This window comes from Ictidomys tridecemlineatus, chromosome 16 (genome assembly GCF_052094955.1).
Source record: "Ictidomys tridecemlineatus isolate mIctTri1 chromosome 16, mIctTri1.hap1, whole genome shotgun sequence".
Lineage (NCBI taxonomy): Eukaryota > Metazoa > Chordata > Mammalia > Rodentia > Sciuridae > Ictidomys > Ictidomys tridecemlineatus.
The window spans coordinates 29037204-29055188 of NC_135492.1; the positions used below are offsets into that span (position 1 = coordinate 29037204).

The window sequence follows — 17985 nt, forward strand, 5'->3', positions numbered from 1 at the left end:
AGCAAGAAAATGCTTTGATATATTTTTTAAACACAGCAGATACTATGACAGTGATAAATTCTACAAATTTAAAGAATGTGGGAAAACTTTTAGTGAAAAGTTACAACTTGTTAAGTATCAGAGGATTTATACTGAAGGAAAGACCTTTAAATGTAAAAAGTGTGGGAATTCCTGAAACAATTTTTCAACCCTTAAAATATTTATTCTGCAGAGAATACCTACCAATGTGAAGAATGCAATGCACTCAAGAACTTTACTCAACATCACAGGGTTCATCCAGGAGATATGCCATGTAAATGCACAGAATGTGACAAAACTTCAAATAAAAGCTTCAATCTTATTTGTCACCAGTGGACACAGCCTGGAGTGATGCCCTATATATGTAAACAATTTTGCAAAGGTATCAGTCCAAAACGAATTCTTAAAAATTACCAGAGAATTCATACAGGAGAGAAGCCCTTCAAATGTAAAGTATGTGGCAAAAGTTTTAATACAAATTTACATCTTGATTGCCACAACAGGATTCACACTGGAGAGAAACCCTACAAATGTGAAATGTGTGGCAAGAGTTTTAATACAAAATCAAATCTTGATTGCCACAACAGGATTCATACTGGAGAAAAGCCCTACAAATGTAAAATTTGTTGCATGAGTTTTAATCAAATATCATCACTTACTCAGCACCAGCGAATTCACACTAGAGAGAAGCCCTACAGCTGTAAAGAATGTGACAAAGCTTGTAATAGCATCTCACAGTGTAATTGGCACAAAAGTATTCATACTGGAGAGAAGCCCTACAAATGTAAATTGTGTGGCAAGAGTTTTAGTCAAAAATCATCAGTTACTCCGAACCAGCGAATCCACACTGGAGAGAAGCCCTACAAATGTAAAGAATGTGGCAAAAGTTTTAATCAAAAAATATTACTTACTCAGCACCTGAGAATCCACACTGGAGAGAAACCCTACAAATGTACAGTGTGTGGCAAGAGTTTTAATCACATATCATCATTTACTTATCACCAGTGAATCCACACTGGAGAGAAGCCTTACAAGTGTAAAAAGTGTGGCAAGGGTTTCAGTCAAAAATCATCACTTACTGAGCACCAGTAAATCCACACTGGAGAGAAGCCCTACAAATGTAAAGAATGTGGCAAAAGTTTTAATCAAAAAATATTACTTACTCAGCACCTGAGAATCCACACTGGAGAGAAGCCCTACAAATGTACAGTGTGTGGCTAGAGTTTTCATCACATATCATCAATTACTTATCACCAGCGAATCCACAATGAAGAGAAGCCCTACAAGTATAAAGAGTGTGGCAAGAGTTTCAGTCAAAAATCATCACTTACCGGCCAATTTGGAAAGCAGTTTGGAGATTCCTGGGAAAGCTGGGAATGGAATCACCATTTGACCCTGCTATTGCCCTTCTCGGACTATTCCCTGAAGACCGTAAAAGAGCATGCTACAGGGATGCTGCCATATCGATATTCATAGCAGCACAATTCACAATAGCTAGACTGTGGAACCAACCCAGATGCCCTTCAATAGATGAATGGATAAAAAAATGTGGCATCTATACACAATGGACTACTATGCAGCAATAAAAGATGACAAAATCATAGAATTTGCAGGGAAATGGATGGCACTAGAGCAGATTATGCTTAGTGAAGCTAGTCAATCCCTAAAAAACAAATACCAAATGTCTTCTTTGATATAATGAGAGCAACTATGAACAGAGCAAGGAGGAAGAGCAGGAAGAAAAGACTAACATTAAACAGAGTCATGAGATGGGAGGGAAAAGAAGAGTAAAGGGAAATTGCATGGAAATGAAGGGAGACTCTCATTGCTATACAAAATTACATATAAGAGTTGTGAGGGGAATGGGAAAATAAACAAGGAGAGTAATGAGTTACAGTAGATGGGGTAGAGAGAGAAGGTGGGAGGGGAGAGGAGGGGGGATTGTAGGGGATAGAAAAGGTAGCAGAATACAACAATTACTAATTGGGCATTATGTAAAATTGTGGATGTATAACCGACGTGATTCTGCAATCTGCATTTGGGGTAAAATTGGGAGTTCATAACTCACTTTAATCTAATGTATTAAATATGATATGTCAAGAGCTTTGTAATGTTGTGAACAACCAATAAAAAATAAAAAATTAAAAAAAAAATCATCACTTACTCGGCACCAGCGAATCCACACTGGAGAGAAGCCCTACGAATGTAAAGAATGTGGCAAAAGTTTTAATCAAACAATATTACTTACTTGGCACCTGAGAATCCACACTGGAGATAAGCCCTACAACTGTAAAAAATGTGGAAAAGATTTTAATCAACAATCATCACTTACTCGACACCAGAGAACCCATATTAGAGAGAAGTCCTATAAATGAAGAATGGGAAAGCTTTTAATATTGAAGATCACATCTTACTAAACATTATAGATTCTATACTGGAGAGAAGTTTTACAATGAAAACATTGCATCAGTGTTTTTAAAGATGAATCAACCCTTATTTCACAGTTGTTCAACACTATTTCACACCAGAGATATGATAGCATAGAAATTATATAAATGTAAAATAGGTGACAGAGTCTCCAATAGTTGTTCACACCCTACTCAGTACCTCAGAATTCATACGAGTGAGAGGACATGCAGAAAAATTTTTGCAAACTTTAGGCAATTGATCAAACATCTTTAAAACACTGCAGGATTTATATCATATAGAAACCCAAAGAATGTGTCCAAGACTCTATTCAAATTTCAGACATTATTTATTTCTGACCTCATATCTGTAGTAAATATAGAGTATCATTTGAGTACCTTAGATAACAGCAAAATATTTAGAAAAACACCTTGACAAATATAAAGATTGTAGTAAGTTTCTTATCTAAAGCCCATCCCTTGAAGTATTTGGAACCTAGGAGGAAAAAAATCAATTAAATGTAGAAAATGAGTAATTGCTTTTGACATTTGCTGAAAATTTTCTTAACATCTTTAGCTGATATTGTAGAAAAAATAAAATACAAGTATAGAATTGTGCATCCCTAAAATGATATAATTTTAGTATAAATCAACAATTATTAAAGAGTCTCATTTTTCACAACTGGAGAAATAATAATACTCAGAGTTGATTATTTCAGAAGTCTCTTAAGATTTATATGAAATTTAAAATATAAATTTTTAAGAGCCTCTTAAACTTAGGGGCACATAATCAGAAAACCACATCCTCAGATTTTTTTTCTTTTTTATTTAGAGATAGGTTTTGCTAAGTTGTTTAGGGCCTCACTTATATATGGAGAATGACGTTGAACTTGCAAAGCTTCTCACATCCCTAGGGTCACGGCATGGTCCACCGTGCCTGTTTTACACAGCATTTTCACTTATATTTTATTACAGATGCAATTTGATACTAAATAAAGTGTGAAATTCTTAATGTAAACCTTGTCATGCATTTAATCATGTTATTAGTTCACACATCTCCCACTATTCACTTTGCTAATGTATCGATGCAATAGTATAACATTCTATTGGGTAAATAATGCTATAACGTCTCCATTAATTATTTCATATGTTTAATCAAGTATTATTTGGAGAATATTATTTATGTAAATTATATACTCTCTTGTTTGTAATTATGGGAAGATAAAGAAAATTATAGGAAGGACCTAGGGATGCTAAAATAATACATGAGTTTAACATTTCACCTTATAGAGTAGCAGTACTCCCTAAGGGATCTACAACTCTGGAGAGTTATACAAGCTCCCAATTAGGAAGAGGAGAAAGACCCAAGAGAGTAGGAGCCAACATGCGTATTCAGGCAATAAAGCAGGGTTGCTGAAGGGGGAAATAGTCTTAATGTTTCCTGGGAAATCCATATGGTTCATAGTCCCATCCTGACTCTTGGACTTAAAATACCATGGAGTTCCTCATGAATTCTATGACTTTCATAACTGAGGTGACTATACACGCCTCTAGTGTAGGAAAAACCTCACAATTTGGAACCACCTCTGTAGTATTGCATACCCAGTAAAAAAGTGTAGCTAGAAACATGTAAAATGATGACTGTAAAAAGAAAAAGACATACTGTAGGAGCATTTATGCCCCCACATTTTTTTTTATTTTATTATATATTTTGATTTTGTAGACCTGTTGGTTCTACTTAATAATTTAGAATATAATGTTTGTTATACTTACTGGATAACATGATAGATAGCATGTGTCATGGTCTCCCAGAACCCTCTGCAACCCAGTAATTATAAGGTACTATAAACTAACCATGTCCCTCTTCAGATCTTACAGTTCCAGGAGCCCATGACACCACAGAGAGAAAAACACAATTTTGATTGAAATAAACCTCTAGACTCTCATCTACAAGTCCTGCTCAAAAATTATAAACACAATATTCTCTTTATATGTGAGCCTCTTGGGTCAACAAACCACCACCCACCGACATTTCATTTAACTTTATTTGGGAAAATAAATATTGAAATATAATGATAAGTTCTAGGAGAATAATATTCACACCATTCTTTATTCCAAATGGTAAATATCTAGGTTTCATGCTTATCTCCAGATTATTTTATGCAGAAAACTGGCTTTATTTTACATATGAGAGTTTAAACTATTTATAAGGCCAGGAGGGAAGATTCACTCCTAGAGGTCTAAGGAAAATACTAAAGATCTTCCCTTTTCTTGATTGAATGATGTCTGCAATCCTTGATGAAACAGATAAAGAATGCTGATTTCTAAATGCATCTGTCTTGGTGGCTCATTAATTGGAATCCCAATTTATTTAGTCATCTCAAGGCTATCACTCCCTCCTCTAGGATCTGACCTTTTCTTGGGAGGACTTGGTGTTCTTCAGAGATCACCAGGTCATGCAATATGTTAGAATGAAGTTTTCTTTGTTCTAACTTGTATTTATTTGGCCTCACTTTCAATACAAGGTAGAACAAGACTTTACACTTTCACCTGTGTAGTGGATGCTCTGCCCAGCACTTCCCAGTCAGGACCCTGAAAAGCTTTTTGGGACTCCCCAGTACATAAGTTCAGTGTTGGGGTTTTCCTGGTCTGGCAATACAGTTGCCTGTGTCTGTTACTTTTGCTTTCTCTTTTGCTTTTATACTATTACTCAAGGAAACACTGTCTTGTGTGAAGAGAGTGTCTTCCTTATCTATTGGATCTGACCTGCAAAGTTGAGCAGCTGCCCACATACTGACTGTCACAAACACATGTATGTCTTATCTAATCAGTAAGTAGTGTATCTTTCAACTGCATGATTTTTTATTGCACGGGGTAAAAAATTGAGAATGCTTTCTTTGAGTGCCCACAGCACTATTCATAGTATTCATACCACTGCTATGTAATGTTTCCTCTCTGCTCAACTTGTAAGTATTGTTCTTGTGCTTGTTTGTAAAACAAATAGAAAAGAGTTGTAAACCAAAAATTTTGTGATTATAGCTAGTTACGCAGACTGACTTGGGCAACTCTATTTACCATTGTTGTTCTGTATGGGCTCAAGGTACTCTTTTATACTTTTATTTAACCTTAATGACATTACCATTCATTGAAGAGTTTTTAACTCACAAAACTTCTCAGTATACAAATTATCCCTTGTAATTTCTAAAATTTATTAGTCTTTTTAGGTATACAGGATAGTAAAGAAAATTTTGACATATTATACGTGGAGTAAAACTAATTTTAGTTATCATAACATTCTTGAGGTGTACATGGTGTGGACCTTCCCTGGTGGTGCATTTATATATAAACATTGAAAAGTTGTGTCTGATTCATTCTACTGTCATTTGTATTCCTATTTCCCTTTTCTTTACTTCAATCCATCTTTGTCTAATCCAGTGAATTTCTATTCTCTCCCCCTTCCTTGTTGAGTGCTTTAGCATCTCTAGATATTATGTATTATATGTAATGTCTGTTTCATTCTACTATCATTTCTATTCCCATATTCCCTCCCCTCCCTGCAATCCTCTCTACTTAATCTAAATATCTATTCTTCCCCAACCCCATTGTGAATTAGCATACACTTATTGGAGGAAACATTTGGCCTTTGTGTTTGTGTGGGGAGGGGGTGGGGCTTATTTCACTTAGCATGATATTCTTTAACTCTATCCTTTTACCACCAAATAGCATAGTTTCATTCATCTTTAAAGCTAAGTAATATTCCATTGTTGAGGGAATATAATATATATATATAATCACATTTTATTTATCCATTCATCTGTTGAAGAAAACTAAGGTTGGTTCTATGGTTTATCTATTGTGAATTGTGCTGCTATAAACATTGGTGCAGGTGTTTCCCTGTAGTGTGCTGTTTTTTAGTCTTTTGGCTATAGTCCAAAGAGAGGGATAGCTGGGTCAAATGATTTTTCCATTCTGGTTTTTCAAGGCGTCTCCATACTGCTTTCCATGGTGGTTGCACCAATTTGGAGTCAATCTCATGAGCAATGTGTGAGTGTTCCTTTTCCCCCACAACCTTACGAACATTTATTGTTGTTCTTATTGTTAATGATTGCCATTCTGACTGAACTTATTTGTATAAAATCTGTAGGTTTTTTCTTCACATTATTGTTTCTTTTGCTGAGAAGCAGCTTTTTAGTTTGAATCTATCCCCTTGATTTATTCTTGATTTTTAATTTTTGTGCTGTAGATGTCTTATTATGGAAGTCAGATTGTGTACCAACATTCACCTCAGATTTTTAAATGGCATCCCAAGTTAATGAATGTTTCACTTTTATTGTTTCTCTTACTATCTTGCCTTATAGATCTACATGTTCTAAAGAGACATGAAATGATCTAGCTTCACATACATGATTTTCTGATGACTGTTATTTTTCAATATGTAGCTGCAGATGGTTTAAAATATAAATCTATTATTTTAGACTTTAAATAAAGCACATACATGCCTTGTGTAGGAAATATTTCATCAATAGATCAACATCAAATCTATACTCTCTCTATATATATATAAACGCCTGGATTAAAATGCATGCACATCCACCCCAGAGCTTGGCCCATAACACTTATTCTATACTAGTTCTACACTTTAGAACCTCCATGAAAGCTCTTATATATCTAAAGCCCAAGACTCACTCCCCCAGACATTCTTCTTTTTGGGGGGTGGTACGATGATGAAGATTAAACTCAGGGGCACTCAACCCCTGAGCCACATCCCTATCCTTATTTTATGTACAGACAGGATCTCACTGATCTGCTTAGTAAATTTTTTTAACTGAGGCTGGCTCTGAACTCATGACCCTTTTTCCCAAGCCTTCCAACCTGCTGAGATTACAGGCAAATACCACCATGCCCAGCTCCCAGAGAGCCTTCTCTAACTGGTTGGAACCCACTTTTTCAGTATGTTTTGTCCTAATTCTCACAATTAGAGATGAAATTATTTTCCTCTCTATGAAAAATCATGGCTACAAAGAGATTGGACTCAACAACATCTAATTATGCAGCATGTCCACATTACAACAAAAGTGTGGTCTGCAATTCTCCACCTCTCCAAAGATATCTTCTTGGTTCCACAAAGTTGGGAGTACTGGCCAACCCTCTGCCATGGCTCATTCAGAAGCCTCCAAGGAAGTGATTGTATATAAGGGACAGTATTTTAGGTGGCACATTCGTGATTAATGGGCTATGCCAGGGAGTGAGGCAGAGCCCAATTCACCAAAAGCACAAAATTTTCATGTGGTTGGTCCAGGATGGGAGCTGCATGAGGGGATACTTTTCCTCGGCCCTTGATGTGTCTTATGTAAGTGTTCATATGCTGAAATACTTGTTCAATGACTTGCACTCTTTTTCTGTTTTATGTTTCCGTCTCATGTGGCTTTGAAGGACTCATGCTTCTAGCAATTATTGTGACTTTCTTCTTCAGTTTTCCAACCTCCCTCATCCTATCCATGTGGAATTTCTGTCTGTGGATATTAGTTTTCATTTTATATATTTCCATTAAGTCCAAGTTTCCAGCTACCTCTACAAAAAACAAATGTTTCATTTATTATCATGCTTGTACTAACCCTTCACATGTCCATAATGGCAGTTATCAAGAACTGTTTTCTGATTTCTACAACTGGAACATAAGTGGGTCTGCTTGAAATGACTGTCCTTTCTTTGACTCCAGATAATGGGGATCCTTTTTAATTTGGTGCTTTAATGCTTTTATGTATATTTATATACAGCACCCAGGAGACTGATCCTGCTTATTACATAGTTTTCTCTCAGAGAAGGTGGAGTTGATCATGTAGGTTTCTTAGAGTGCACTCCAGCTTGGACTCTGCCTCAGCTCTGACTAGATTCTATCTGCTTGTGATTTCTACAACATGTGATCTATAGCTCTTCCTCTTTTTTCTTAATTTTAATATTTCACTTAGAGCTTGCGCCACAGGACTGTCACTTTCGGAAGGATGACTTACGAAACCATCACTACCTCCTAGAAGGTGTGCTCTATGTGCAAACTAGGAACAGAGAGGCCCATCACACACTTCAGGGCTTCAGGGAAATTATGGAGGTGCCAGGAGTCCCTTACATCAAAGTAGAGGCATTATAAGTTGTGGGACAGGTTTGGAATAATTTGATTTTAGGACCAGAATTAGAGTAATTTAAGTTTCCTTATCAACATGAGAAAATGATCTCAATCAAGATCCTTTTCCAGATGAGTACAGGAAACTTTAAGAATTTGAAGCCCAGATCTTTCGGATTGCTCTTGTCCATCAGAGAAGACAATAAAATTGAGAGAGATTACATGTCCCACTGGGGCAGCCACAGTTCTGTGTTCTCCAGTGGAAACTTCTTGCTTTTCTACAGACATTAAAATTACAAATCTGCATAGACAGAACTTAAACAGATCCTTTCCATAAAACTTACAAGTGTTTGTGCTCTGCTCAGCTTATTCAGGTGACAAAGTACCTCTGTGTCGTCAGAAGCAGAGTTAGTGTGGATTCTAAAAAGGGCATTGGAGGAGGAAATTCAGTCTACTAGTGAGGTTTCCCAGTAGCTTCTTTGCCTCTTAAGAAGCAAACATCATTAGAAGACAATATCATCATTGCACCATATAAAACATGGTCCTCTGGGCTATTTAGAAGTGATGAAGCCCAGAGGACCATGTTCTGCATGGTGTAATGTGGATATTGTCTTCTAAAGATGTTTGCTTCTTTGAGATCCTGCTAAAATGAGTCAATTTTTCTTATAGGGAATGTTAGTTTTACTTCTTCATTTTTCAACTTAATAACTTCATGGAACATAACTTGCAAGTGGTATGTTATGTAGAGATTTTAACACTACAATTTGTATACTTATTACCGGGGAATTAATAAGTTTTTATATTTTGATTGATAATCTTGCTTTTGTCATCTTCATAACTCTTAGAACAATTATGGTTTGTATAATTGTACATTGTAAAATCTTTAGAGGGAAATGAGGTTCTATGTTCAAAACCTCATTTTATAGAATGGAATCTCACATGGTTAAGAACTTTCAGTTGGTAAATATCAAACAAGGGAACATGATCAGAAAAAAGTACATTAAATATTTTAGAAAATCAAATAAATGTGTTGGTAAGTTCCAATTCATGGTGCAAAATTATAGGCTTGTGAATATAATTAACAAGAATTTGGAAGAATATTTTTATATATTAGTCCATTCTGTATTAATCACTAAAATCCTTTTGAAATATTTAATAATAGAAATGTGTAAATTCAATTTTGCTTAGAGGAACATTCAGGACACTTGAAACCTATCCTGCCCTGGTCACTTTCAGATTTTTTTCCAAAATATAATTGTTCATGTCATTAGCATGCACAGATAAATGTGACCCTAAGACACACAGAGCAAGATAATGTAGGAAAGCTGAAAGCTGAACTTGGCTCTTCCATTGCAATATCAGTCAGGGGAAAAAGACTCTCCTGCAGGATCATGTGGATTTCTCAGTAATGAGAGCTTGGGGTCTGCAGAGAAGTGCTTTGGCTCTCTCATCCCTGAGGAGCTCCACAGAACAGAGTAGAGGAGAGTGTGGCTGTGAAGTCTCTAATCAAGACCTCCAGAGACCAATCAAGAAGCTGGCCTGATTTTATTGTGCAGTTACCATGTATATGTACTCAGGCAGTGCCTAAGCAAAATATAGACAGCCACCAATGCAATGTCTGCTAACTGTCCTTATAAGGAGCAATCAAAGAGTAGGTGTGAAACACATGGCCTCGTGCCCAGAGCTGTGCCAATGGGGTAAGCAGTTTGCCACTCATAAGCCTAGCATGGGGAGTGGCCTGCCACGCAGATGCCATTAACCTATGCCCTGTATGCAGTACTTCATGCACTTTTGCCCACAGAGCAGCACCTCTGGGACTTCTTCTTTCTTGACATTAAAGAACAATTTCTATTCTAGTGGCTTTTCTTAAAAGAAATTTAAAATAATAGTAATATAAATATTATAGATTTAAGTGTGAATCCTGAGCTGTATTTTAAAATGCTGACAATTCATAAAAGCAAGCCATGGTTCTCATATCTACTTCTCACAAAGAGCTGCCATTCATTCAGTCATGTCTTGCCCAGGGCTTGCTCATCATGTTACTGGAGGGTGTGTTTTGAGGCAGAGGTGCTTGGTGATAGTGTCACCCTCTCTGAGGTGTCAGTCATTTCTCCCTAGTGCTCTTCATACATTCCCAGCACACAAAGAGCTATATGTAAGAGGTTTCTGCCGAGGCTGACATCAGTCCCAAGCCCACTTGCTTGAAGCAAGACCAGTCTCAATTCTCCATCTCCCTATTGTCTGTTGGAGAATACTAAGAGGACATGGGGAGGGTTGAGAGTAGAGGTGAAGCTGAGCTCTGTGATGAGGAAAACCCCAAGCTGTAAGTCTGCACATGTGTTGTTAGGGGTGACAGATCCTATTTTCTCACCTCTTATGAACAGCATGGGGCTCCACTGCATATGGGAGAAGAGATTGTTCTTACTCTCACTTTCACCCTGGAATTTGCCTACCCAGAGGATCCAAATGACCCTAACTTGCAGCAGGGTATCATTTTTCTGTAATTCTCTCTACTTCTGTCCTGACCACCAGCTCGTGTCCACTGCCTGAGCAGTCCTCACTAGATGGTTACAACACAGAAGATGGTGCATGTATCACACAGCCTCCCCTGACTTTAGTGACAGCACCATATCTAACATGACTCCTTTCTGGATCGAGATACTAGAGGGAGACTTTACTATCACCTCTAACAAACAAAACTTGTGATTCTTGTTTGAAAATTTCTTTTTCATGTGTGATCTGTTTTTTCTCATCTCCTCACTTGGCCTTTTCTTCTTCTTACCATATGTGAATTCTTCAAATGTAACCTATTTCAGAAATCTGTGTTAGATTTCCTGTGATTTACATATCCTTCCACACAGAATGCCCACTGTAGAAGGCAGCTTGATTTCTCCAGTGCATAAAGGACATGAGTTCCCAGGACAATAGGGCATCTGTAGACCAAGCTGGAAATATCACTCCATAGACCCTTATTTGAGAGGTGTTTCTCAGATTACCTCCTAAATGTAAGAGAGCTTGTGTTATGTCTCATGATCTCCTGGATTATGTTATGCAATACATAATGTGCACAGATGGAAAGGTACATAGCTCTGGATTTCAGTCATCTATGAATCATTCTTATTCCCCAGGATGCTTTCTAACAGCAATGGAGCCTCAGCAGGGACATAACTATAGATATCTCTTCACAACACTACAATGGTATATTTACACAATTTTAACTATACTTGATGCACATTATTTAGTGATAATTGTGGTTCAAATCTGGAGCTAGCAGAATGACCAGACTGTGCTTTCCCCTGGACACTACCTGTATGAAGATTAGTTCTCATTATTGCATGAAATTGTGTCCCTTTCTTTGAAGCATACTATCAGGAAAGGGTCTAAGTTCTTCCCAATACTGATACAGAAATTTACCATCAGCAAACAATTTTCCAACAGTTTCAAGGCAATGAACAACCCATCCATGAGTTCTTGACTATTACTGCAAATTCATGGCACCTGCACACTCCAGTTTGTATGACTGCATTTTCCTCAGCTACACTGATCTTAAATTCATCTAATGGCCTGGAGACACACGTGATTAAAATATGTCATTTATTGAGTGTTAGAAAACTTAGATTGTGTAAGATTCAAATGTTTAAAATGAATTGAAGCAGATTTTGTGTGTCACAGAAAAGTGATAGAATGCACTTTTTGGTATTAAATTTCACATGTCTTTTTGTTGTTGAGACAAGGCAATTTTAAAACCCTTCTCCTTTCCTTTGTACACCAGATTGAACCCAGGGCATTAAGTCATGAAACTATCTCACCAGACATTTTTTATATTGGGAGAGAATCTCGTTAAGTTACTGAGCTTTGGCCTTGTAATCCTCTGACTCCTGAGCCGTTGGGATTGCAGGCATTCAGCCTCACTTGAAAGCATTTCTAAGTTATTTTTCACATGCTAATATAGATCAATTTAAGGCTATACAGTAAAAATATTTAATATTTTACTTACATAAAATAAATTCATAAGAATTGGCATATGCCATTTATATATAGTTCTCACCAAAAAATAACTAAGGCTTAGTGATTAAACATGAACCCTAATATATTTGTGGGGGGGCTACCAGGGATTAAACTCATGGGCACTCAACCAGTGAGCCACATATCCACTTCTATTTGGTATTTTATTTAGAGACAGCAGCTCACTAAGTTGCTCAGGATCTAGCTGTTGCTGGATTTGAACTCACCATCCTCCTGTCTTAGCCTCCCAAGACACTGGGATTATAGTCTACAATTTTAAAATTTATATTCTTTTTTTCTGGATTTACCATGGGTGACTGTCTTTTTCTAGTGATTTTTAATATTTCACAAATCCTGTATGTTTGCACTCATATGTTGAAGCTGAAAAAGTTGAACACAAAGAACCACAAATGAGAAAAGCTTTTTATATCTGTTTTAAGAGACAGATGGCAAGGAGTGCCAAAAAGCCATTAAGAGGGAAAAGTAAATCTTAGGTTTTATAGCCCATAGTTTGAATCAGACAAGTAATTATTAGACTGTGGACATTCTAAAAAGAGTTCAGAGGTTTCAAACGTCAAAATGATATTTTAGAAGGTAGAAATTGCACAGATTTGATTACTACACATGTTCGATTAAAATGCTGGATCCTATATGTAGATACCAATTAAAAATTAAACAATAATTAACACTTCAAGTCAAGTAGAAAAAAATAAACAAGAATGGCTGAAAATACAAACCATGCCTCAATACTAACCTTAAATGTTACTGGCTTAAATACACCAATCAAAAGATATATCAAAAGATATAGGCTATTAGCCTGGATTCTTAAAAAAATTCAACCATATTCTGCCTCCAGGAGACTCAGGAAAAGACAGACTGAAGGTGAAAGTTTGGGAAAAAAACATACCCCTCACATGTACCTTGAAGCAAGCAGGGGTCTCCATACTTAAATTAAATAAAGTAGACTTCAAGCCAAAGTTAATCAAAATAGATAAAGAAGAACATCTCATACTGCTCAAGGGACCACACGCCAACAAGATGTAACAATCATAAATATATATGCCCCAAACAATGGGGCACTTATGTTCAAACAAACTCTTCTCAAGTTCACAAGTCAAATTGACCACAACGTGATCTGGGGTGTCTTTAACACACCTCTCTCACCACTGGATAGATCTTCCAAACAAAAGTTAAATAAAGAAACTATAGAGCTCAATAACACAATTAATAACTTAACTCATATATATAGAATACATATCAGAGCTGAGGAGGAAACACGGCACCACCCCAAGCGTTAATCTGGAGGAAGCCTATCAACCCTTAAAACCCAAAATTAGACTTTTAATTATTGAATATTAACAGTTTTACCATTTTATTTCCATGTTCTTTTTCGCATTTTACTTTCACCTAATTTTTTTACTTTGCAGTGAAAAATTCTTTTGGTAATATTTTCATTTAGATTGTTTTCCCTATATTTGTGAATAGATTGTGCCTCAATTTTAACACTGCTCATTGCTACTGTATATAATTTAAATGATTTAATGTTGACCATTTAACCCATGACATTATTCAAGTAATTCTTATGTTTCATTAGTTCATGGAAATTTCTTAGAAAAATTATAGAAATAATAGTATCATCTGCATATGCTATTTGATTTTTGATGTATAAAATACCATTTAATATTCTCAAACAACATTTATAATTTAAAAAAGCATACATTTTTTTCTTTTCCTGTAAATAAATTGATAAATACTTCAGTTCACACCATTAAGTATGAAAAGAGTTCATAGCTGCCATTAAGTTGATTAAAAAAGAATTTTCCTCTGGTCATAATTGGCCATAGGTCTTACAGTAATTTAGTAAGTGATTTGCCAGAGCTTTTCTCTATCAAAATGATTTTTGGAAACCTCCCATATGACAATGTCCCTCTTGGTCATGAAGTCCAATCATTCTTTTTGTTGTTGTTCTCAGTTTGCTAGGGGTTTTGAATATCTGCATCAACATCTATAGAAGATGGTCTGCAATTTCCATTCTTATGCTGTGTTAGCTGGTATTTCTGGCCTTACAAAAATAATTAGTCAATTTTCTTCTTCTACATTTAGACGTGATCATGAATTATTGTTACTGATCCTAATTACATGTTTCATACAAATCACCCGTGAAGGCTCTTTTTAAAAAATGTGAATACTGTTCGGTTTTTATGCGGGTCAATTTTTAGAGCTGGGTTTTGCCAGGTTGGCCTCAAATTCCTTAGCCTAAATCCTCCTCCTGCTGTGGCCTCGAGGTAGTGAAGGCTAGTGGCATGTGCTCCCATATCAGCATAAGTGCAATTATTTTTCGAGTAGTTGTAAAGTTAAATGTTGATTTTTAGGTCTATTTTATATTTCTTCACATCTGGGTCTACTAATGTATTTATTGATTTCTGAAGTAATTTTCAAAGTTGATGATTATCTAGCAATTTGTCTATATTTTGTTGTTTTTCAGGCTCGACACTTTCTTGGCAATTAAGATGGAATAATGAGGAAACATAATGTGGGAAAATGAGAACCTGGCATTTTGCTAATTGATCTCAAGATGCCCTGCGAAGAATGAAGAATGTGCACCCATAATCCTGTGAGACAAATAAAGCAGAAAAGCTAAATTATCATTTTACGTAGCCTAATACGTGATCTATAGTAACTTTCATATGTCTTTACACACTTTTTAAATTTTTACAGCAGAATCTAAGAATCTTACCATATTTAAATTAGGTTATGAGGGGTTTATATGAAATTTTGGTGAGTTGTGTAAGATTCTTATATTTTGTATGTTGAGCTTTTTTAGACATAAGGCAAGAAATGGTTTTCTTTAACCCAGTATACTTTACATTTTATTGATTAATTCCTTTGCTGTATAGAAGCATTTTTAGCTTTATATAGTCTCAGCTGTTTTTCCTTGCACAGTCTCTGCATATTCTATCTAAAACCATTGCCAATACCAATGGCAAAAAAATTTTTCTCATTTTCTTCTAAAATTTTTATGCTTTCATGTTATATCACAATGAGATATAACCACACACTTGTGGGCTCAATCCTCAAAACGTTGGTAGGTAACACATAATCATGGGAGTAATAGTAACCAAAAGTTTGCCTACAGGATGGCAACACTGGGAAACTGGTAATAGCTCAGTCAAAGAATCTGGAAACTTCAGAATATGAGGAAGCAAATGAAGCAGCTGTGGTCCAAAACAGAGGAGTTAAATGATCTTAGTAAATGAAAAAACAACTAACCTGATCAAAGTGGGTTAAAGACCTGAACAGATACTTGTCAGGATAGGATATACAATCAATAAATATATGAAAAAATGCTCATCATCTCTAGGAATCAGAGAAATGAAAGAAAAACTATTTTAAGATATCATCTCACTCTAGTCAGAATGGCAGCTATTATGAAGACAAACAACAATAAGTGTTGGTGAAGATGTGGGGAAAAGGTACACTTATACATTGCTGGTGGGACTGCAAATTGATGCAGCCCATTTGGAAAGTAGTATTGAGATTCCTTGAAAATATGCGAATGGAACCTCCATTTGACCCACCTATCCCTCTCCTCAGTCTAAGCATAAAGGTTTAAAAACATCATACTACAGGGACACAGCCAGATCAATGTTTATGGCACCATAACTCACAATACCTAAACTATGGAGCCAACATAGATGCCCTTCAGTGGATGAATAGATAAAAAAATGTGACATATATACACAATGGAATTTTACTCAGCAATACAAGAATAAAGTGGTGGCATTTCCGTTTAAATGGATGGAGTTGGAGAAGATAATAACTGGAGTTAGCCAATTCCCCTCCCTCTAAAAACAAAAAACGAATGCCGAATATTTCCCTGACATAAAGGGGCTGACTTGCAGTGGAGTATTCAGGAGGAGCATAGAGGGAATAGATGAATTCTATATATGGCAGAGGGGTGGGAGAAAAAGGGAGGGGGACGGGGATTAGCAAGGATGGTAGAATGTGTCATACATCCAAAATACATGTATGAAGACTTGAAGTGGGTGTCAACATATGTTATATAAAAAAGATACAAAAATTTTGGTATATAATGTGTATTAAGAATTTTAATGCAAAAGTAAAAAGAATCACATTAACTTACATTAGGTAGAGGAAAGTGGAAGGAAGGGAAGGCAGGGGATGTGGGAATAAGAAAGAGAATGAAACAGACATTATTGCTTTATGTATGTATGTATGTGACTGTATGACTCATGTGATTCTACAATATGTATACTCAGAAAAATGAAAAATTATATCCCATCTATGTATGATAAATCAAAGTATATAAAGGCTTTCTACTGTCATGGATAACTAATTAAAACAAATAAAAAAATTTTAAAAGACCCAGGTAGAGCCAATGGTGCAAGTCCCCAAAGGGGACTTCAAGAAGCTTGGAGCATAAGTGAGTGACTGCTTCTCTGGCTTTTTTTCAAATCAAACCTATTGAACACCAATATATATGTTCATTATGGGTATCCCCCATGCTTTCTGACTCAGTCTAGTGGAAGTACACTCACAGACACCTGCAGAGATCGTCCACACCAATTCTCTGGGTATCTCAATCCACTGAAGTGGACAGCTGACATTAACCACTTAAACAATTGAAGGAAATAAAATCCATCTTTAAAAATATCTACCCTCCCAAGTTAACTGCCATACCATCAACAACCTAAATTTCCAAAGAGTAACTCAGGAAGAAGAACCTATGGTATATTACAGATAATAGCAAAAAAGAGATTTATCATTGTGTTTACACAAAAATGTATCAACATACATATATAACCTTTTCAGTTTTTCTACCATTATTTTGAGACAAGGTCTTTTAAGGTGCAGTGGGTGTTACCAAGATGTGAAGCTGGCTCCAAGATCATGATTCTTCTCCCTCAGCCAATGGAGTCCCTAGCATGACAAAAGAAATGTGCCTCCACACCTCACTTATTACTCAATTTTAAAATAAGGATGATGTCTATGGCAGTGTTTCCAAAATGTGAAGGCCAGCCTTAGTAGTTTGGTAACATTCTGTCTTAAAACTGAAAAAGGTAATGATGGTGGATCTCTGTCACTGGTAAGGTAACCCTGGGTTTAAACCCCAGAAACAAAAGAATATTCTCCAATAACACAGACAAGCTGGAGGACTTTAGGATAAGTGAGATTATCCAGATGCAGAAATACATTGTACACTCTATGTTCAGAGCCTGGAATAAAATAGAATGGATGTGTAGGAAGAGCCTGGTTGTTATCAGGGAGCGTCATCAATAATATCACATCATATACTGGAAATTACAAAAGACAGCAGGATTGTGTTCTTAGTGCAGAATTTGATAATTCTGAGAGATGATGGGTTTTATCATCACATAGCAATTGCAAATACTTATGAGATGCAGTGTGATGTTTACA

At 36.1% G+C, this 17985-nt stretch overlaps 1 pseudogene; it reads left to right on the top strand.

The window, feature by feature from the left end:
- The first annotated feature begins 369 nt into the window (after window positions 1-369).
- LOC144371403 (uncharacterized) overlaps window positions 370-17985 on the top strand; it is a 45735-nt pseudogene continuing 28119 nt past the window's right edge.